The sequence below is a fragment of the Onychostruthus taczanowskii genome, unplaced genomic scaffold (genome assembly GCF_017590055.1).
Source record: "Onychostruthus taczanowskii isolate IOZ18803 unplaced genomic scaffold, ASM1759005v1 scaffold7, whole genome shotgun sequence".
NCBI lineage: Eukaryota > Metazoa > Chordata > Aves > Passeriformes > Passeridae > Onychostruthus > Onychostruthus taczanowskii.
Genome location: NW_024504786.1, coordinates 14,566,533 through 14,589,748, shown reverse-complemented (window position 1 = coordinate 14,589,748; position 23,216 = coordinate 14,566,533).

Sequence of the window (23,216 nt, the reverse complement as noted above, 5' to 3'; positions counted from 1 at the left end):
GCGCAAGAACAGGACCACAGCAGCAGTGCTAATGCTCTAAGTGATCTTTCAGTGTAATTAGAATTTGTTTCATCACACTAATTTGACATGGCAAATTAGTGAAGCTAAGATAAGGGGGTTTAGTAGAGCCAGGGCGCTGGTATGTACACAGAAACTTGTCACTAAGTCCATTTGCACATGGGAGTTGTGTAACATTGCAGAGAAGTGACAATTAGTAAAAGCTCTGGAAAATATCAGTTTGTTTTATTTTTAGTCTGGGAACTTGATAGGTTATATTTTCTTCAGCGGCTCTCTTGCAATAGTGGTTTAGGGATCTTAGCCTCTTCGCTGCTGAAAAACCTTTCAAGACTTAGGAAAAGCTAACATGGTACTACAATTATACAAGTTTAGTCAAGTCTGGCCCAGTGGTACAGAGCAACATGCTGTGCTAACACCTGGGAATTCAGGGGGCAACTCTGATTTCTGTTTCACAGAATGAGCTAGCTGTAAGCCATGCCCTGGTGACAGCAAAACTGAGGATAGTGGTTGGTTTCCTTTCTGCACCCTCCTGCCCCAGATCATGCATGCTCAAGAGGGACCATGAACACAAAATGAAAACTGCTCCCAACTGCTGCAAAGTAGTCCTGAAACTCAGAGGATTTTAAGAGTAAGTGGAACAGGCAGAAGTCTGGCAGAAGTCTGATGAAAGGCTTAGCTAGGGAAGAGGACTTGTCCAGCTCACAGCATTAACTAATCTTTAACTTCCTGATTAAAATGAAGGTTTGGAATTGTTCTTAGTTTCATAAATAATTTATCCCTAATATTACTGTAATTAGGATACCCCACCTTTGATGCCACACGCTGTCCTTTTGGACCTGCTGAGATGATGAGCCAGTTGAGACCGGATGGCTGGAGACGTGATGGCACACTCAGCTGAACCACAAATCCACACACCATCCCCAAAAGATGCAGCTTCCTCCTGCATCTCACACTCCTGGAGGAAACAGGACCAAAGTGGGTCTGCCCTGAAAAGCAGTCTAGAAATCTGAGACAGAATTCGTATTCTGTGCCTCGTTGTACTTTAACTGATTCAGAATAATGTCTCAGGATGTAATAATACCGGTTGCATATAAAATTTGCATCATATTATGAGATGCTAAGACAGGGCTTATTACTTGGAACTTCTACGAATAATGTAGTAGGGGAAGATGTATCTAGATAGGCATATTTAATCTGATTATACTTTCCCTGATAGAATAGTGACCTATCCTTTCGATTACGTGCATTGGATTGCTTCTATAATTTGACACAGTTCTGAGGATAATTTAAGTTACCTTTAGGAAATGCTGAAGAAGCCAGTCTATTCCACAGTTAAAAGGAAAAGAGAATGGTGCTGGAAACCAAAGCAAGTTTTGAGCCAGTGTGGAAATTCTCACCATGGATGCTAAAGAGAATTCCGAAGAGGAGAAGCAGAATAGCCAAGAATGTAAGCTGCCCTTCAAATGAGGAGACGCATTGGTGTCTGCACGTTTCACACATCTCAAAGTGGTGACATCCAAAGCACTGAAATAGAATAGGCATCAGGCAAAGTCAACCAAGGCAACCCCAGAGACTCTGAATATCAACTTTCTCCTTCCTTTTCAGATTAGAAGTGGTGTCTTAGGGATGATAAGAACACCAAAACTTTATAAACCTTGCAGGTTTTTTGGGTACAGTTAAAAGGTTACCTGTAAGTACACTCCAAGAAAAAGGCAAAGGAATTTCCTTACAAAGAAAACCTATTTCTCTCCTTGGAATCACCTTTTGGACCTTTTTTTGGCTAAGAAATGGGTGTCATGCTCTAACTGTAGAATGGAGCATCTCTGAAAACCTGCTCAGTAGAATTGCTGTTCTGAGGTACAGACACACAGAATGACATTGTGAAAGAGAATCTGCTTACCTGTTCACTCATATTCCAAGAAGATTTCTTGAGCTATCTATTATTTCATGAGGAGTTTCAAGACCTATTTTTTGTTGTTGTTGTTCTTTTTTTTTTTTTTTTTTTTTTTGGTGTGCGTTTGGGGTTTTTGTTTTGTTTTTTAATAGTTTCTTCTCATTACAGGAATCACTTGGTAAGGACACAAAATAGCATTTTGATTCTTTATTCCCAGAGAAGCTTGGCCAAAGAGGCACTCACACACAGAGGCAGATAGAATCTGGTTTTTTATCATAAAAATAAGCTAACATCACCTGCTTCTGAAGGTAATCAGATATTGCTCATATTTCAAAGCTCAAAAAGTTAATACTGTTTCAGAGATTTTTAAAATAAATGCAATTACAATTTGAAGTTGAGATTATGGCAAAACATATTCATCACAATACAAGCCATAAACAAGCCCTTTTTAAAGACAGAGGAAAGGCCATTCTATAGGGAATATTTCATGGCTAGTGGGAGGGTTAAATAAACAAATGATAATAACACCAATCAGACCTCTTTGCTTAAAGCCTGCCGAGTCAATCTGCTTCTGACTGTGGAGATACCAACCAGCAAAGGCAAACTAATTAGACACAGTCAAACACTTAGGCAATCACACCTTGTGAATGTAAGCGTCTTCCTGTCATTTGGCAAGTCTCTCAGCTGCCTCTGAGCGTGAGACAACAAATCCCCTGCAAACAAGTTCTGCACTCTCCCTGTTAGTGAGATCTAACAGAGCACAATGGCTGGAGGTGAAAGGTGGCAGTCTAGTCAGGTAATGACATCGTCTTGAACAGCCCACATTAAAATAGTGGCGCTTGTTTAGACTAGCCTATTTGCACCTACCTGCAGAGGGCCTTTTTAATGTAATTATTAGCCTCTGCAGCCCTGCTTAGGATTTGAAAATACCATTCATTTTCATCTTGCTTCAGCTACCGCTGCTATCTCCTGTTCACTCTCAGTCACCTCATCTCCTCACAAGTAAGTGCAGAAACAGAAGCAGATGAGAAGAGTTGAATTAACAAGAAACAAGTTGGCAGGTGAGCTGTGTGACACAACAGTAAAAAAAAAAAGTTAAAACATTTGACAATATATTCTAATCACTACCTGACTGTAGCAGAGCTGCAGGCATTGAAACAGCTCCCTGGGAAAAACAGAAAAGACAGCAGGAGAATGGTCTAAAACCCAAGGGCAGGAACCAATCCTTATGAGCATTAGAACAAATATGTAATTACTGTCTTTCAAAGTAGTCTTATTTTCTCAGGAGTTAACTGTTCAATATTGACAGAAGATGACAAGACACACAGCCTAAGGAGTGCAGTAAGAAACCACCACCCGGTTCTAGCCTGAGATACCCACATGCAGCTGATGCAGGAGCCCATAGGAAGGAATGGTGCAGCCACAGGACAAAGCTTTCATCCAGTTTTCTAGTGAGAATCCATGTTGCAATGGAGAGGTGAAGTGAGTTACCTCACTTCCCCGTGTCTTCATTCACAAAAGGTCCAGCAGAAGATTTCTCAGGGTACCTCGGAATGTAAACCCAGCACCTGCCAGATGAGCGAGGCAGGATGCATTTGGAAAGCTCTTCAGCAGCATGTGGCCCATGGCAAAAAACCTGGGGGAAAGAGGGACTGGTCTAAGAAGGAAAGCTGTAATATCCATTTCTTCTTGCCAGGGAAGCACAGACCTGTCAAGCGTGGGAACATTGCTCTGAGAAGTTCTACAAAAACTGGATGAAAGATACATGGAGGAGGAAAAAGAAAAATTTCTGCTTTCTTTGTAAAGAGAAATTCCAACCTATTTTAAGATGACATCAACAAGGAATAAATTATTTAGTTCTTGCCTTGTGTATCAACACTCTCCTCACAGAAAGGACATCTTGTTTACAAGATCAGTGCTAATATCTGATAAAGAGAAGGCTCTTGAACAGCCTGTGTGGAAGGTTTGCTCAGTGTGATACTTTACTTTTTGCCACAAGTATTTGGGTTCTATTCTTTACCTTGCAAATATATCCCAAGTTGTACCACTGAAAAAAATTTTGTGCTGTCAAGGTATTCAGGTTAATTTCTCCAGCACACAGTGGTTTCACAGAAGACTGTTGCAGTGTAGGTTATCGTTTTAATTGGTGCCACTGCTCAGGTTCCTGCGCTGAAGGACTGCCAGAGAGCCACAGCATGTCCCAAGCATTCCTGATACCTGCTTTGTTTGTTTGTAGCTTTTTCCTCCATCTGGCTATGAGGGATGAGGGTCCTTTAGCTACACTTGTTCTGTAAACTGATATTATGCATCTGACCTAAAATGACAGCTGGAATCAGGGCCACACTTAGAGATAATCATGCCCAACACAAAAATATAAGCGAGTTCTGGAGGGTGCCAGCCCTGGGTCAGTCTCAGCTTATTTGTCAATCTGCCAGTTCACTGCTCCTCAGTGCTGTCTCCCCCGAGTAGCAGAAGGCACTGCTTTCGGGGGCAGTAAAGGCTGAATGTTGAGAGACAAGCAGTTGGCAGGAGTCCTTATGACAGGGGTGGGAAAAGCAAGACAGGTAGCCAGATGGATCTGGTGCAGCCCAAGGCAAGCACTGAAGCAAAGGGGTGGATCAGAATCAAAAGGTTACCACACCATGATGGGAATCTCTGATTATAGTGACACTGCACAGGCAAACTCTGTGTTCTGCAAGCTCATATCAGTGCTCTGGTCCTGCTGCAGTATCTTGGACAAACCTTGTTCTGCAGTGACATTCTAAGGCATTTTACATTTCTCCTACTATTGCCACTTACATCAGTTTGTCTCTGATCAGTGCACCCTCCCTTTTCCACTTGGTCTCGCTTTGATACTTGAGGGGGGTTATTAGTATTCAGTGATCCTCTGGGCTCTGTACTAATTTGCTCTCAAACACTTATATCACTTCCATCAGAAACTAGGACTTATACAAACTAACTTTATTGATTAGTAAAGCAGGACATTTTGCAGACAGAAGTATAATCTCTCATCAGACTATCTGATAGAAAGTGGGGAAAATGGGGAAGCTGTCCAGCCATCATATCCTTAAGCTAGTTATGATACCCTACCACATCACAGCTACTGTCACCACAACATGCCTATAAGAAAAGGAAGTTTTAAATAAACTTAAGGAATTCAGTTTGAAATTTTCAAGACTAAGAGGCTGAAAATAATTCATTTGGTCTGGATAAATTATTCAGTGTTATTGCACCACTAATACTTGTTTATTTATACTTATTTATACCACATATACACAAATACACCCACCCCAACTCACTGTTACTTAATATTTTAATTGTATAAAATATTAAATTATGAAGTATGATCTTATTTTTCAAGCAAAGGTGACAGGGTATTGAAGCATCAGTCTGTGTGTGAATCTCTGTAATGACACACCACATCATGAGAAGCAGCTGTCTCAGGTATTGAAACAGCCTTTGCTCACACAAGCCTGTCAAAATTAGGGTGTGACTGATCCCTGTACCTGTAACTATATTCCTCAGGATACTGCATCTAAATCTTCAGCAGATTTCATACTGCACCTCGAGGGTCCTCACTTGCAGGTTCAGGATTTAGAGGACAGGTAAAGGGACAGGGACAAAAGCATTAAAACCACTATTATCTGCAGAATGGGAGAGACACCATTTTTATCCCTTCGGCCACAGGACTGAAGCAGGGGCACTGGTGAAAATCAAGGAACCAGCATTTTGTCTCAGCTGTTCATCCATACTCTTCCCACATTTCCCTTCAGCCATCAGACCTGAATAAAGACAGACAGGATGTTCATGGAGCAGCTAACTTCCTCAGACAACACACACCTCCTGGACCTGGCACCAGCTAGAGGAATGCCCAAACAACTTTTTTTTCTCTTTCCTTTTCTTTCAAATAGTATTTTAAAGATAATCACGTTCAAGAGGGAAACATTTCCACAAAAAGGAGCAAGCAAGGAGATGGCTCAAAAGAGACCTGAGGCAAATTAAAGCCCAATTTAACTTTTGCTCAATAACTTCACTTTATTTGGATGAATCATTTATGTGGTGAAAAACTTCAGCTTACTACACTAGAAAACTCAATTAATCACCAAAGTGCTGAGAGAATAGGGAAAGGGAAGCATGGAGGCAGAACTCCAGCTACCAAGTTACGAAGCAGAAATAAAAGCCTTTTGACACAGAGCATTAGAAACATTGAAGAGGAAATGGGAAGAGTTCCTATGCCCCTGTCCACAGCAGGAAGAATGCTTGCCTGGAGGAGCTGATGAATGACAAGAGAGAATAAATGCAGGTGCAGGACACAGGAATGACTTGTACCACCCTGTGCCATTGCAGGTGTGCCCCAAATGGCCAGCCAAAGGCCACAGGGGAAGTTTGAAGTGGAGCAGGGACAAGACTGTCAGTGCCTCAGCTGCCCCACTAGCACAGTCAGCATCCTCACTGCATCCACTGGTGGGTCAAAAAGAGGATTTCCCTGACTGTTCCTTGGATTATGGAAAAGATCCTTTATCTTGGCTTGGAGACACATTTTCCCAGTTGCTCAGTGCCATGTAGCTCTTTTCTCTGCTCTCTAGGCACAAGGCACCAAGAGTATTGAGAACAAAGGGAAATCACAGCCTCGCCTTTACTACCAAGAGATGAGAAGACAGAATCAATCTACAGCCTGTTTCACGTTACTGCATTTCTTTCGGATCTGTAACTACACAAATTCCTCTCAAACACACAGGAAAGTAAGTCCCACTTAGCAAAGTATCAGACAACTTCTCAGTCATGAAGAACCCATTCCATCAAAGTGTGAGAAGCCAGTTGTGGGGCAGGAACTGATTGTGAATTACAGCTTTTTTCAAAGGGAACAGAGATAATGAGAACTTTTGTTGTCCAGAAAACTTAAACTTAGCAGCAGAAACCAAATTCTTAACTAAATTTTTCTGCTGTCTCCCTTGTTCGCTTATTAAATGTAGAGGAAGGAATATTAGGTTCAAGTGGTAGCAACAGAAAAAGGGAAATTGAATGCTAGCTTGATTCCTGTGGTCTCTCAGGATTTATCACATTGGAATATGTTTAACCCTTCAAGACCTGGTCACTTCTCATCTGTGGTAGGAAAACTGCTTTGTTAGAAGGAGAAAAATGCACTGGTGCATATGGTATGCCATTAGTAAGTCTCACACCCCATAATAGGAACATTTGTACACAAATGTGGTTTTTGGGATCTAGCCAAGAGCAGAGCACCCTGTGAATCATAATGCACAGCTAATGAGTTATTTTTGGTAAATTTGGCACTCAGAGTTAATAGAACCAATTTGTCCCCAAAAAGCTAAATCACTTATCGCTTCTTTGGAGGTGCTAAGTGGATCTAGAACTTCAGGATGCTGTCAATAAAAATAAAAGAAGCACAAAGCTGCCTGTTAATTTGTGCTCCTCTCTGCTTCTGTTTAGAACAAAGCTAAGATGTATGTGATGCTCTGACAGGCCGGGAAATTCATTACAGGAAGCAACAGTGCAATTTAACTGTGCTCCAGGGCTGATGCTTGTTGCCTGAGGTAGGTGACCACAAACAGCATAGACTATCATTTTTGGGAAACATCTGATTAAACAGTGAGACCCAAAGTGCAAAGCCCTGAAAAGATGGTGAACTGCCCATATCGTAGGCATGGGAGATGTGGAGCTTTGGTTCAACCTGCTACAGACTCCTTATAAATTCAGATCTGAAATAATATTTCACATCCTCATGAAACAGAAAGGTATTCAATCCAAATTGAAATTGAAGGGAAGGCTGGGAGGTTAATATGAGGTTTTGGTTTGGGAGTGTCTCTGGTGGCAGAAAAAAAGTCTAATTATTTTCCATTTAGAGAGTATGTCTCCAACCCAGAAAGTCATTGCTACAGCTGTATTTCCTATGGGAAGTTCCCCTTAACTCCTCCCTTTCAGGTGTAAGTTGTCATTAATGCCCTTGCTATGTTGAGCAAAGGAGCTGCATATGGATGTGCAAAAGATATCCACTGAAGTTTCCACTTTAATATCCAATGAAAAATGTATTTGGGTAGGGAACTCTAGTTTTGAGTGTATAGCAATTGTCTGCATTAACCAACCAGTCTAAGTGGAGTGCACTGAATAGGAAATGAGAGTAAAGCAAAAGTTAGAGCTATGCCAAACTACCTGAGTGTAATGTGGATAGCAGTGAACTGTGACTCATGTCATGTTGTGTTATGTAGCGTCAAATCACTGCACGGTGTGACACAACGTAAGCAGCATGAGTGGCGTGAATGTGACACAGCACGGCCTTTTTCCCTCTCTCCTTCTCTTTTCTTTTTTTTTTTTTTTAAGAGCATTTTACTTTTAATCAGATAGCTGCTGTCAATTCAGATAACAGCTGCCTGACCCAAATTTTCAGCTGACTGAAGTGGACGAATACTGAAGTATGGACTTTCTATTACAGAAAGTTAACATTCCAGACTAGTCTGGCATCTAAAAATACTCCTGCCTCATTCTCTCCCCCCCATCAGCTTCTTCCTCCCCTTAAACCAGTTATGTTTTCTTACTGATACCAAATCAATAATTTCATTTCTATATTACAAATCTTAAAACAATACTGGCAAAAAAAGTATACTGGAATTTTACTTACTGATGTTTAATTATTAATGTAGGCTTCTTTAAACATATTTGGCTCTCTGAAACAGCTCTTTAGAGCTGCGTTCCATTTCTTATTGCTTACCTATTCTGTTTGTTCTCTGCCTCCCTGATCCTTTTCGATTTTCTGCAGGTTAGCAAGTGCTGTATTGTCTGCTTTTGAAATGTGTCTTTAGGCATGCTTTTGTTTGACAAGGAATGCCAAGGCTGAGCTGACAAAGTCTGTTTGAAAATCTTTTTCCAGGTATACAAGATCAGTAAGTCTGTTCAATGTATTCTGTGATTAGTATTTTTCTTCAGATATTTATATCAACATTTCAGGTTTAGTGAAAGATGTTTTCTGAGCATACCTGTCAGTGGGAAACCTACTAAAGGTAAGTAACACTATCATTTATATATTCAAATGTATAAATATATTTATGGTAAATAGTTGACATCTCTCTCCATATAACTTAAAAGAAAATATACCTTTAACAAGCACTCAGCCACTGTTCTTTTCACAGGTTGAAACAAATATCAGGGTACGAAAGCTGTCTTTCAGGTATTTTGGCTCTAGCTCTTTACAACCAGGATCATTTTAAGCACAATATTTAGATTTCTGCACCCTTTCCCCTACAGGGGCCAGGGCACTGGGGATAATGTTTGTCCTGTAAGGCAAACTTTCAGGTGAAAAAAGCATTTATGTATTCAGAAACTACACACTCATGAATTCCAACTAGGATTTGTTGCTGATTGTTTTGGGTTTGTTTTTTTTTTTAAACTGAAGACACATGTCTTGCCTTTTACCTCCCCAGTTGCAACAGAGATCACATCATTGACAAAACAATTTGGTGGAAGCTGTGCCCAAAGCCTTCCTAGAAGAGGCAAATTGAACAAAGGCAGCACAATTGAAATATGTAGATCCCTCTTTCAGCAACACATCTCCTATTTGCCATGGAATACAATGGCCTCGAGAGGCAACATTCCAAGCTTAAGACTAGAGAATTTCGTGAACCCTTGGAAAAGAAGTATAACAGCCCCAAAATCTTACTTTTTATTCCTCTCCTCCACAGAGCTGCCATGACATAATTCTGTTGTCACTCTGATCAAGGCTGGAGCCTGATACACGCTGTCTTTTCATGAGGATATGGGAGCAAATGACTCCCATAATCCAGGTAGTGCTGGGATCGTCCAGGTGTTGCTAGGATTCCAGGCACTTCTCTCTGAGCTGGAAATGAAAGTCTGTGTAGTGGATTTGACACCACATGTCAGTGAGTTAGCAAGAATATGAACTGAAGACAGACCATGGACCTAAGCTGGAGAACAGAAGCTTAAATGCAGAACTGAATTTTCCTTCTGGTCACCACAGCAAATTCTTGTTGGAAAGCAGAGGCAAATAAAGGATTTGTGAATCACTCCTACAATGAGATTAGCTCCTCTTTTATCTAAAATGCTGAAGAAATTCTTCAAAAAGAAAAAATTCTCATTTTCTTCTGATTGAAACTCTAAGTACTGGAAGGGTCAAAGTCTTAACTGTAAAATAAGCTACACTTTGTTTCATGGTTCTTTTGTTTGTTTGTTTGTATCTTTGTTTTCCATAGAGGACTAAACCAAAGACCTAAACTTCAACATGAAAATAAAAATTCAGACTCCAATTTTGTAACGTTAACCTAGAGTTGCTTTACTGTAATTGCATTTTAAGATCCTCTTCTCCATCAATAAAGTTCACATTTACACACCCTGTATCTCCATCAGGCAATAAGCAAAGAGATTCCTACATCAACTGGGTGTGTTAAAATTCCACTGTCCTCTCTTTTTTTCCATATACCACTAAATTTTAAAACAGCATCAAGATAATAATAGGCAGCCCAACCCTACCAAGGCATGACCTTGTCAAATCATGATCAAAAGAGATGAGCATGCATGCTCTGTGTTTTTTTCCCAAAGGGCATGGTACAGGGCTGAGAAAGACCATCAGAGCCAAGACTGGAAGCTATAAAATATGTGTCCCTTTAAAAATGTATTTTACTTTCACTTAATTTCACCTATATTAATGCCAATAGCAAGAAAAATCTATGGATCCAATAAGCCATTGCACATTCCTTGCCCAAAGAAAGTAATAGAAAACGTTTGGGTTTTATGTAAATAAAAACCATAAATATTCTAACAGTTTTCTGATACAGCAAAAGTACTAAGCTAGTGCATTTGAAACTAGAAAAGGAGAACAATTGATCTTAACTTTGAAACATGCTAAAGTATTTGCCTCGTGATCTTTTGCCATTGAAAATGAAACTAGTCAATTCAAATGTAGGAAGTTGGTCTTGTTTAAAAAAGGTGCTTGGCTCTCTAATTACATGAGAAGTACCTTTCTTTAATAATTCATTAGAAATATGGGGAGGGCAAGATAAAGATAAAGTCTAAAAATACCCACCATGTAAACTACTGAACTGCTCTCTTAAAATTAAAAGCTGAAATTCTTTGACTGTCTCATTTTCTAGCAGAACACAAGAAAGGAATATTTTAGTTGGTTCTCACCCTCCAGGCAAAGTAGTATAAAACCTCTGGCCTGATTCCAACCCCATTATCAAAGGACCACTCACCTAATCTAAAAAAGCAGCTCTTCATCAATTTATCATTAACAAGAGCATTATAATATAATGTAGGAAAACGGCTTTTCACCAGGGATTCAGTTAATGGGAGTCTAGAGCCACATAACAAGCATGGCAGAAGATATTCCACAGTAGGTGAGGATAATATACATATATTCTACACAAAGAATACTGCAAATAACTTCTATGTTGCTGATGAGCTCTCTCAAATATGGTTTTGTTAAATTTAATTTTAAAAGTTGAAATCCTGTTGAATTCTGCAGCAACATACATGAATGCAAAGTAATTAGCTGCTGACTCTCTATGAAAATATTTTATACAATATATTTAGTATAAGTTAAAGTGTGACTCTGGTAGGTTTTTGTGGAATTTCACTAGTGCTGATTCCTGTTCACTGTCTATCCCATCATCTCTAACCTCAGGAGCTCAAAAATCACAAGCCAAACATCCAAAAGTCAGATTAGTTAAGATGTTACAAAAAACCATGCAAGAGATCTTTGACTTTTTATTCTTCTTGTGCAGATAAAGAATTTTCTTCTCAATCTAAATCCATAGTCCAGGGAGTGCATACACTATTTTATAATGTTTAAACACAAGTGAATTTGGACATACTTCTATGAATTCTGTTTCAGGCAGATGTTGGTACAGCCAGGCAAGCCCCAATACCACAACTGGTGAGTCTCATGCCAGTGGCCAGGCTGCTGTACCACCCTTGGTCATTAATGTCACATCACTGCTCTACTGCACCCCACAGGAGGAACAATTCAAGCCAGACTAGGCCAGGTAAATAACTTTTTTATGCAGCTCACCAAAGCCTCCAATACCTAGTTGGTGACATATTTCTGAGCTGAGATCAACTTGGAGACAAAAGATGGCATCTGTTCCAGCCTAAAACCTTCCATGTAAGAAATAACCCATAAATGATGCTTGAAGGAAGAGGAGCAACAGAACAAGATTGTACCAGATCAGCATTTTGCATCATGAGGCTGCAGGTTTTTGGGGACCTATGGCAGGATCAATGAGACTAACTACATCCTATGGCCTCATTTGAACTCAAAACAATAAAGAATATGGAGAGAGCACACTGGAGTTTCACAACAAAGCCAGAAAAACACTCTCACACTATCTGTATTTCTAAAATAGCTTCATCTTAACAGAGACAGACATTGTTGTACTCCTAATATGATGTTTCCTTAGCATACAGGCTTACTAAACTGTCATGCTCTAAGATACTTAAAAATTGTGTCTTAGATTTACTTGGTGTAAATGAACAATTTCCCACCAGCTGTAAGAAATTAATCTATTATAGCCACAAAATTCATTTACCTTCAGTCAATTATTAGGTCTGGTGAAATAGCGAACCACACAACACTTCCACCACTTCACAACAGATCCAGGAGTGGAGTTATGGGTCCTGCAAAAAACACCAAGTGTTGCTATACATAACAGTTCATCTATCAGCAATGCAGGTCACAGCAAACACTTCACCTCAGTGCTCTGCCTGACTGTGCAGGGCTCCCTGCAGAGTGGAGACGAGTTCAAGGTCACTACCCTGAAATTTGAAGTGTGCTGCAGGACTGGCCCTGTCTACCTGAGAGACCTCCTTCCCCTTCTCTGATCACAACCTCCCATGACAGCTGCATTTCTCCAAACAGTGAATCTGACAGCCAAACAGGCAAGATGTTCCTGAGAGGAGGAGATGACTTTTGGAGGAGGTGGACATGGACTATGGACCTTCTTCCCTGAGGAGAAAAAAATAAACTCACTTGCAAACTTCAGTGTAAACCTCATCTTTCCAGCTAAACAGCCCTCAATAACACTGTCAAACAAAGTGAAATTCTATAAAATAATCAGATTCCTTCCCTGAAAGGCTGAGAAGAGACAGAGGGAAGTGCTTCATACAAAAAGACACATTCACACACATACTCACACACACTGCTCTCAGTAACACAAAGTGTTTTGATATTACGGTGCATGAGGGGACGTACACAAGAGCATACTGAGACCAAACAACACAGCTACAGTGATGTTTCAGGAACAGGATTAGGAGATGTACTACACTGCATCAAATACCTAATGAAGTGCTCACACAGACATTTGATGTTCTTGCCTGTTGGCCTCCATGTGTTGCCAAAGGACCTGGTGTCCTCATACACAGCTTAAACACAAAAGTGACATTCTTTCTTGAAATATTTTGAGCATCATTGGACTGGGATATTCCCTTCCAAAGCAGCTGGTGGTCTCTGCTAACAAGTTTTTTTTTGACAATAGCTTCTTTTAGCATGGCAGATAGGCAAAAGGAAATTATCTCCCTTCAAATGAGGAAAAACAAGACCTGAATGGCTGTGCATACCCAAAATCATGTCCTACCAGTATTTGCAAGATTTCCACCCTCACTTACGCTAACCCAAGACAAAGCAGCAAAACTGAAAAAAGGGCACAAGGGTCATGAACACCAAAATTAATTATGCCAGTAGAAACTCTCTACTTTGATACTTCCAAAATACTTAATTTATATTTCAATTTTTGAAAGATGCATTTTGTAATCCTATTCATGAGATATTTGAAACTAGACAAGTGATTGTGTCCAGTTTAAAAGATATCAAATCAGAATGTTTAAACCTCAGAAAGGATCATCCAAGAATTTATTGGCATTTATTCATTCAGATTAAATGCTTTAATTTCAAGGAACTGACACCCTCCAGGGAAAAAATACACTTTGCCAGAAAATTCCCAGCCAAAGCCAACAAAGAGCATCCTTCTGAAAGGAAGTTCTGAGAGGGATGGTTCTGTTAATGGTGGACATTAATTTCCACACGTGACAAAGTCAGGCCAAACCCATCAAGAAGATACACAAAGGACTTCCCTCTGCATGCACCGTGGAGCCCCCGGACTGCATCCCACCCCAGGCAGCTGTGGGGAAATGCACAGATTGCAGCACCTTTACAGGAAAAGGCTGATTTCAGAAAACACAGTGTCTGTACCAGCTAGATAAGGTATCTGACCAGGAAAACCACAGCAGCGAAGGAGGAGAACCAGGCTGAGAAGCTGTAGGAGCAGCAGTAGGAGACGGGGATAAAGGTTACTGAAGGTCAAGTACAGCTGGCGCATCGCTGCTGGCACGAAATTGCTGCTGCATTCCAGGAAATCATTCCCTCTCATCTTCCTGAGCCTGTCACATCCTATTTCACTTACTGGTTCCTTTTCAAGGTGTTCGTCTTATTTGTCTCCTTGGGTTTGCTGTTTATCTCCATTTATTCTCAGCATAATTTGAGGCTCGTTGTTTGAATTCTGTGACTGGTGGGCAGGTGGGGGAGAGTTAACCTGTGTAATGATTTGGAGAATCTACGTGGGAAAGAGAGAGAACAAGATTAGTAGAAGTGATTACAGCAGGAGTTGTGATGGGAATATCATTTCAGCAGAGCGAGCAGTGGGGGACCAGCTGGCCTGTGTCTCGTCATTTTTGCAGAGAAAACTGAAGGAGCTGTTACTCTGTGTGAGCCGTGTCCGGGAGCTATAAAATTACCTACTGATGAATAAGCTGGAAAGTTGTCTGAAATAAAGTTTAGGAAGCACTAACACACCTCACGCAATTCCAGCTTTATGGTAATGTATGTTAGATAATTAGCACCAATGGGTAAGAGGCATGAATACTCATACATGGAAAGCAAAGCATTAGCATATATTTAAGAGATTACAGTTAAATTTATCATGAGCTACCTGCCTCTGCTGGAACAGTTCTTACAGCAGGAATCTCAGTCCTCTTTGGAAAAGAAAAAGATATTAGGACTTCACATTTGGCTTGCAGCGGGTTCTTCTGAAGAAACCAAAGCTCGCTATTCAGAAATGAGCTGTGAAACCCCACCCAGTCACCAGCCTGGGATGGGGGGCAGCCACTGGGAAGAGCAGATGGGGCTGCCTTGTGCCAGACACAGATGGTCCCAGCCAGCCCAAACCAACCCACTGCAGGGCAGCCTGAGCCCCCAGCCATGCATAGGGCACCTTTGGGAAAACAGATCTAAAGGAAGGGCAGAAAATTCCAAGTGGAGAAAAGAGGAGGGAACACCAAGGTCAGAGGAAGAGATGCTCCACAGCAAAGCAGACACTCCCTGCAGCCCATGGCAAACCCCATCCTGGAGCAGAAGAACATTCCTGACAGGAATGCAGCCCCTAGAGCCCACTCTGGAACAGAAGAAAGGGGCAAGGAGGAAGGAAAAACAGAGAACTGTGATGGACTGATTGCAAGCCCAACCTCACTGCACCATTCAGGCAGCGTGTAGAGAAATCTGGAGTGAAGATGAAGCTGAGAAAGGGGGGATGAAAGGTGTTGGAATGTTTGTTTCTCTGTTTCTCACTACCCAAACTAATAATTAAATGATTGTTTTAACTAGCAATAAATTAAATTAGTTTTTCCCCAAGCTGAGTCAAATATTTGAGAGAGACTGTCTCCTACCTTCTTCTGAGAGTGGGAATCTATGCCTGCATCTTCACTTCAGGAGAAGTGCCGATGGCTCTGGGGCAACTTGCCTTTTCCAGAGGCAAGATTTGAAGTCAGCTCATCTATTGTGCCTTGCATCTGCAACAGGAGCTAAAGTGCCTTTGAACTACACTCAGCCACATCTGGCATTCATAACACAGTTTCTGCCTCCCCTCAGCACCCTGCCCTAGGTGAAGAAGGATCTTCTCTGGCACTAGTCATGGCTATAACATATTTTAATTTTACATTGCAATATGTCAGTGTATGCACTGTGCAGGGTTTTAATCCTGTTGCTAACAGTTTACCAGACAACTGAGTAAAAGATATTCTGTGCTCTGAATCTCCTGGGTAATGACTTAATTACACTAAACTTGTTTCCTGGATGTCTCATCCATTGTTATGCTTGCAAAACAATTCACATTAAGAATGCTCTGTTTTTACAACCTTACCCAAGTGCAATTCTTTTAATTTCTTCATCTGTTTCTTCTGGGAAGTTTAAGAAAATATCTTTAAGTTACTGTTGAATTAAGGAGAAAATAATCCTCCACTTCTTCAAAGAAGAAAACCCCAGAACCTCAAACCACACTTTTTCATCTATGCAGTCCTAGAAATAATGCTGAGGGTTTATAATTTCATGTATATTGCAAAACCTAAGTAAAAACCACTTGCATCTTCTGAGAACAAAAATGAGAAGGAATAAAATGAATAAGAAATGCTACCAGGAAAAGACAGGAAACTAAGTGTAAATGGAGGTAAGCTACAGCTAAAGTGGCTGTAAGGTTACTCACGGATGGAATACTTGCACACACTCCGATACATAAAATCTGCAATTAAATTTTAAAAGAAATTCCTAAGCCAAGGATTTGGTCCCTCCAAGAAGGAGAAATTTGTTGGGATTTAAGGACTCTACTGTTGTCTTGGAATTCCTTTTTTATTGTCCTGGAATTCCTTCCTTTCCTTCTGTCTCTAATAAAGACACAGCTGTTTCATATACTGACTAATGCTGCTCATGTTGTTACAAGACTATTTGCAGATAATATTTTTAAAAGGACACATAAAGAAAAGTGTTTTTGAGGGACAAATCTTATTTCTGTTCACATACCCAAACTCAGACTAAGCAGTTTTCTTATTCAGAGGGCAGAAGTGGAATCCTAAATTTAAAGTAAGATGTCAGTATTTCTTTGTGACATGGCTGGGATACGCTACCGTGAGTTAGGAAATTGAAGAGGTCATGTATCTGACACTGAGAAACACATCTGTACCTGCTTAAAACCTACATACTGGTCACAACAGGGTCTGACAGAAATCAAATCATCAGGGTCAGAAGCAAAAATGTAGGTTCTGGATAAATCGAGACAGAATGGCCTCCCAAGAATACCCTCCTTCCAAGGCACTTGGGAAGCACAAGAACAAAGCTGAGAGTTGTGTTTCCTGCAGGTATAACTATACAGAGCCAAGTGACCCAATGAGAAAGATGGGCAGACAGATCCATTCCAGAGTAGACTCCAATAGAGTCTCCAATAGACAGGAGATTTAAAAACTACATGAGACATGAAGGAGGCCCCAGTGTTGATCTGGCAAAGCAGCTTCTGTCCTCTTCATTTTTTGAGGTTTTGAGATATCTTAAGACAGACCACGAAATGCACTTGCCATCCAGCTCTTTACCAGGATGAATCTGTGAGAGTGAGAGATGTAGAAACACCTGAGGTACCTTGGAGAGAAGAAAAAGGCTGCAGGGACTATGGTAAGAAACAAAGAACAGGATACTTACACCCATTTTACAACTTTCACTCCTCCTCTGGCCAGGAGCACAAGCAAAAGGCAAGCAAAACAACAAAGAGTAACATATTTTCTGTGTTATTTAAAGTACAATGAATACAGAATTTGAAATGTTCTTTTCTTTCTTTGATTCATATAGTTGCACCTGTTTGGATAGAGAAAAAATACAAACCAAACATGAGGATTCATTCTTATTTGCATGACTATAAGTGTGAGTTGAGAAAATACAGTTTTCCTGAGAGGACACCTGCCCCTTGTTCTCCTGATCACTGTGCTTTACCATTCTGTTACATGCAGAACTGCTGAGGGTGCTGCTGAAACATTTGCTTCTTTCCAAGCAGAGAAGTTTGCTTGAGGTCTGTGTGTATATTGACTTCCTGAACACTAAAGTTATGTATATAACTTTGCTGCTTATACGCAACATTTATCCCATTTTGTTTGCTCATGTAATTTTTATCACAATAGAAGAGTGCTACCTATCTACAGAATGTAATGTACTCTTCAAACACCTTTAGTGCCTTCATGAATGGATTTTCTCACTTAGAAAGAAGAACACTTCAGGAGCTACAACACAGTTACAAGTGACTGTACCTGCAGGAGGTCCTGGGAACAGAGGTTAGGCAAGGCTTGAGTATGAGATATGACCCCAAACCAGAAATGGGATTTCAGTACAGGCTTTGGTACCAGGAAAATGCAAGTGAGCACAGCTTTGCAAAAGACCAGAAACTGGGTTGCTTCAGAATAAATGGTCTTTACATGAAGCTGCTGGAGAACAATGACCATGGAAAAGCTAAGCCCACTTTACTCAGATTTGAACAGACTTCCACAGAATAATTCCTGACATCTATTTGGTCATGTTTCAGGTTTGGCTGTGAAAGTTTTGCAGAATCTTAAAAAAAACCCTACCAAAAAAACCACAACACCCTCCCTCCAATCTACATTTTATAATAGAACACAGTCTTTACGGATTCAATAAATTATTCATGGAGAAGGCAATATTACTATTAGACCCTGGGGTCTTGGGCTCCCTGCATGTAAAAGATCTAACTCTACACAATCAATCCAGTAGGATAACTGTTATACTCTACTTAACCCAGATTGCCTAACAGGGTTTGAAAATGGATTAGTGGATGATGAGCTCGTTTTAAAAGCAATATTATCTCCCTGAAAAGCAGAGGATAATTCCTAGTAGCCGTTTTAAGAAATAAAATGATCCTAGGTTTGAAAGGAATTTTTCACATATTCTCTTAACTAGCTAGACACTGACACATGCAATGACCAGAGACATGGCAGAAGCTAAGCATCAAAACCGGCATCAATCAAAAAATGAACACTAAGCAAAAGTTGTCTTACACTCTTAGAGTAGAAAAAAATCTAGATTGACAAGAAGGTATCAAAACTGGCTTATTATTAAAAATTCTCTGAATATCCTCTGTAAAGGGGTAAGCAAGATTTCTGGAGTGGTTACAATTCTTCATCATTACAGCAACTCCCATGATAAATACTGATATACTGACAATATGCTAACACATTTCTAATTACAGAGAGAGGCATAAAGCTGAAAGCATTCTAGCGACCAAGTGGTTCACTGCTGTCTATTTTTGGTTACTACCAAACATCCAAAGTAACCAGCAAAATTTACTACCCATAGTGATGGTTTCGATTTTTATTTTTCACAGAAATCTCTGCTTGCTATCAAAGCACTGTGCTGTGGTCATTTTTTATTTTGCACTTGTCAAGATAGCTCTGCTTTCCTTGCATGCATGCATTTTTTTTTGTTCATAATATTCCCTTGAAACAGAGAAAACAGCTGGAAGTAGCTCCGGATTGGATTGGACACAGAAAGAAAAAAGCACAGGGAGACTTACCTCTACATCAAGACATCAAGATTTCAGACACAGAAAAGAGACATATTCTGAACTTCCTTCAGAATCATAGCATTGTTTGCGCTAGAAAAGACCTTTAAGAACATTGAGTCCAACCATTAACCCAGTACTGCCAAGTTCACGACTGAATTATGTCCCTAAGTGTCATATCTACACATCCTTTGAATTCCTTTTGGAATGGTGACTCCACCACTTCCCTGGGCAGCCTGTTATAATGCTTGACAGCCCTTTCTTTGAAGATTTTTTTCCTAATATGCATCTACTGAAAACAGTTCATATTCTGAATATCAAATCTTCACAGCAAACTGTTCATAGGCAAGCCCTAGGCTGAAAGATGTTCGCATAAAACATTAGTTGAATAAATTCAAACTAACATATTTCTGAATCCAGTGGAGCAATTTGTAAGAACATCATCTACCACTGGCATACATGGTCACTCCAGGATTCTGTGAAAGCAGACAGAACTCCAGAACCAACAACATTTTACCCTGTTGTAAATATATCTCTCTTGTTAACAAAATGGCAGCATGACAAATGTAACGCAGAGGCACTGCTTGGCCCCCTTTGCTTAGCACATTTTCTCTCCTTTTATTCTTCAGTACTTTTTCTCCCAACATGTTTTTTTTTGTTTTCTGTGCTGCTACCTGGCTCTTCCCTTTCAGACAGCCTCTTCCTGACAGTTATCAGGGTTTAACATACTGTACTAGGAGGCTCGTGAATATTGCTCTTTGATTTCTAGTGCTTTATGATGAATGGCTAGAAATCATTGCTGAAAAAAAAAAAAAGAAAGGGAAAGAAAAATAGTTTCTGAAAACCTTTGTGCTATTGAATTCTGCCTGAAAATTCTCCAGCACTGACTTGCTTTGCCACAGGATCACTGTCACTCTGCATGCCACGTGTAATACACCATTGACCCCCACGCCTGAAATAGCAAGGTATAATGTGGGGAAAATTAGTATGAACCCTAAGTTTAATTTTCCTTCTTGATTTTTTATTGGTTTTTTGGTTTTTAAAGTCTTTCCAGTTATGTTTAAATTTGTCTTGAATCCTTTGTCACATAATAACAGTCGCCCACCTCTTTTTTCATTACCTAAATAAAAGCAGAAAAGCAAGAACTGAAATGGTGGACCCCGAGTTAGCAAAGATTATTCAGCTCAGCAGAAAAACACTTTTACTGCATTTAGCAACCTAGAGAAAGGATAGGGTGGAAAAGTCCCTGGGAGGAAGGAGAAAAGGAGCACCTATAAAATAGAAAGGCAGGAGTCTCTCCAACTGCACATTTCTGCAAGGAATGTGATGGAAGTACTCTTTCCTCTAGGTTTCTTCAGGGGTGTTGTTGTTGACCCACACGCTTTCTGCCAGAGAAATTCAAAGCATTTATAAGCTTGTCCAGGGTTTCAAGAGCATTCAGGTGAAATATATCCCCAGAGGACAGGACTAAGTCCATTGCACCCAGAGAGAGCAGACCCAGCAGGCTTCACACCTTCTAGAAGCACTGGCAACATGCTCGTTTCTGAGAAATTCCAGGCAGGAGCAGGCACACCCTGTTACTGTGTGCTGCCATCACATCCCCACAGCTGCAAATCCAGCCTGAAATCACTGCTGGTGACCCTTCCACAATGCCCTGCAGAGCAGGAAGGATCCTGGTGGGCAAGACCAGCTCTTGATGCCACTTCTGCAGGTCACAGAAAGGCAGCACAGCCCCCCTCTCACTCACATTAGGCTATCCCCCAATCCTCAGTTATGGCCCTGGGACCAAGTTCAGAGCAGTGGCTGGTCTGCAGGGGATGAGAGGGATAATTTTCCCCTCGCCTCCATGAAAACATGCTTCCTCTTTCCATTGCTTGGTGAGAAACAGCCCAAAGTTGTCAATACAAATATCAGGCAGCAAAATTTACTTTCTGTATTTTTAACTCTCTTTAAGACAGTAAGTCAAAGTATACAACAGGCCAGGACATACTGCTAGTTCAGGCATGAAAATAATTTCCTAAGAGCACATATACATGATGTCTATCAGGCAGTGCTAATGCCAGGGAAGGAACTAAAAAGATTTCCACCATTTGAAGTCCATTTTCTGGGAGGTGAATCTCAGTGTTCTCTATTGTTCCCACAAACTTAAAAATACATTTATTTCCTTGATTTTTCTCCTGTTTCCAAGGGCCATAGTTTCCCAGTCTGGGCCAATGTAATACACAAATGCTGGAGTCCCCACCACAGAGGGCCTACAAGCAGTAACAAAGAGCACAGTGGCAAGTACCAACAAGGGAAGGTAAATAAGCATTTCTCAGTGAACTTGTCTGAATTAAAAAGTTCAAATTTATCACCTTCACTTTGCTATCTTTTAATGATTGGTAAGCTTCAACTCCAGAATAGTTGAGCAGTTCCCCCTTTCATGATTCATGTGCTTAAAGCACACACAACAGTGACTTTCCAGCTTCCAAGTTTCCCAAACTTCTTCAGCATGATGGAAAAATACAGAAGAACCCTTCATAGTATGGTACAATTGGCATTCTGAAATTCTCCATCTGGGATTCCAGCATGTTTCTATACCTTTCTTATTAACTGGTTGTAACACAGAAGAGATCATACATGAACCAGGAACTTCAGCATCCTGAGACACATGGAAAGCCATAACTTAATCTTGAATATTTACATGCTGAAAAAAAAAAAAAAAAAAAGAACAGGAGTTAAAGTATTAAAACACTTGTTTACTTAATTAACCAACCACAGCTAATACTGTCAAGAAGATTTAGGGCCCAGGCATGGACCAAGTGCTCGTATGCCAGAGTGGAGAGGAAGGTGATTTCAGAGTAGTCAGCCTGTTCGAGCATCCCATTCCAACCATGTGCTGTGGCTGTCACCACGTGTCTGTGCATATCCACGTTCAGATCAGAGGCTGCACAGGAAGATGGGTATCAGTTCCCCCACTGAAGCTTGCCCATTTCCCAGGGAATTTGTAGGAGGCAGACCTGTGAGCCCTGCAGACACTGAGGCTTGGCCCTTGGCCTCACACAGCTCAGGCTCTCTGAGCACGGGTAGAGAAGCAATTGCTCCCTGTCAGCTCACATTCCTCACTGCTGTTTGTTTCTCTGGGACAGGAGGTGCTGCCAGCTTGGTTTCCAAAGCATCAAAGTCCTCAGTGAAGTGGTTCTTTGCATTTCACCTGTACCTTCTAAGATCACAGACAGCCAGATCCTGGTCTCCCATCTGCTGGCTCACCAGTGGAGAGCACTGCCAGAATCAAACAGAAAGCCAGCATTCAGCATTGAATGCTCACCGGGTGGGCACTCAGAGCACAGATCACTGCAGTGCCAGCTACACCTTCAAGTATCATGGAAGAAGTGTCACGAAAGAGCGCTTTCACCAAAGCCAACTGATGAAGAGCCAAAGTTACCTGGAAGATCCATCAGTACTCTTTAGTCCCTACTGACTTGTGTGTTGAAAGGCTGCACACCAGATGTGGCATTTCACTGAGAAGGCACTTTGCCCTGTGAAATGAGAGTGCCCAGGCCTCAGATGGATGCATGGCTCTTGGCTTAAGGTAGAAATTTCTTTCTTGCCAAATCTAATTTCTTTTCTCAGTTGTACCAGATCAGTTTGACGGATTTAGTGGGATTCATGGGATTTTCTTTTTCCTGACAGCCTACTATTTATAGGCAAAAAATACTGTTTTGCCTTTTTTTCCTCAACATTTCTGTAAAATAGCTCCACCTTCTAGGGGTCTACATTAAATTTTTTAATACTACAGAGAATCCTTGATTTGCAACAGAATATTCAGAGTAGAAAAGACTTCCTTTGCAACTACACCTCCCATCCTTCAACTTTAAAAAAGTTTCCTTCACAAAGTTCCAAACCACTCTGGTTTAGATGCAGAGCACTGAGAAAGCTTAACACTAAGTTAAACTTTTTTTGCTTTGTACTGGAGTGTGCATTTT